This window comes from Pygoscelis adeliae, unplaced genomic scaffold (genome assembly GCF_000699105.1).
Source record: "Pygoscelis adeliae isolate BGI_AS28 unplaced genomic scaffold, ASM69910v1 Scaffold328, whole genome shotgun sequence".
Taxonomy (NCBI): Eukaryota; Metazoa; Chordata; class Aves; order Sphenisciformes; family Spheniscidae; genus Pygoscelis; species Pygoscelis adeliae.
In genome coordinates this window covers 84449-85276 of record NW_008825309.1, presented here as the reverse complement: position 1 = coordinate 85276, position 828 = coordinate 84449, and positions in this window count along the sequence as shown.

Genomic DNA, 828 nt, shown 5'->3' with positions numbered 1-828 from the left:
AGAAGGAGGCAGGGGGGAGACGGCAGAGAGGGAGACACTACAGAGAGTCTGTAAAACCTGGCATCACCAATCCCTTTCCCGTTCGGGGGACCGAGGCAGCGGGCAGTCCTAGTGCCAGAGAAACGGCCCAGATCAGCACTTAAAAGACTTTTTACCTGTGAGCCTGTTACTAGCACTCAAAACCAGCGGCTATTCATAGCAGGGAGTGATTTGCTTCCTCACAGGGCCTGCTCATAATTACCTGGTTGGAGCAACAGCTGAGGGACTGGCCTCAACCGTGTCCCCAGCCATCAAGGGCCGTACCAGCTGTCCGGCAGCTTCCAGGCAGGGGTCTGAAAAGCTCCTCAGAGGGTGCTTGGTCTCCCCAGGTGCTTACGTGACTGCTCGCCTGCGACAAGGCGCTGTCAGCCCTGCCTTGGGCACAGGCGGTGGATGCACAAAGGGATTCAGCCCCCAGCTGCTGGGGATTCAACAGCACGACTTGGCCCTGCAGTGTATTGGGGTGCTTTTTCAGATCACCTTCTCAGCAAATGCTCCTCTCTTAGGCCAGTGTTTTTCCAGGCTCCATCCAAGCCCACTGATACCTCCGGAGCCTGCTCAGCGGTTGCACAGCTCGACAAGAGACACCGGGCTCTGATATCCACTTGTCCTGGTTTCGGCAGGGATAGAGTTAATTTCCTTCCTAGTGGCTGGTACAGTGCTGTGTTTTGGATTTAGGAGGAGAACAATGTTGATAACAGACCCATGTTTTAGTTGTTGCTAGGTAATGCTTACACTACCCAAGGACTTCTCAGTTTCCCATGCTCTACCGACTGAGAAGGCTGCAGG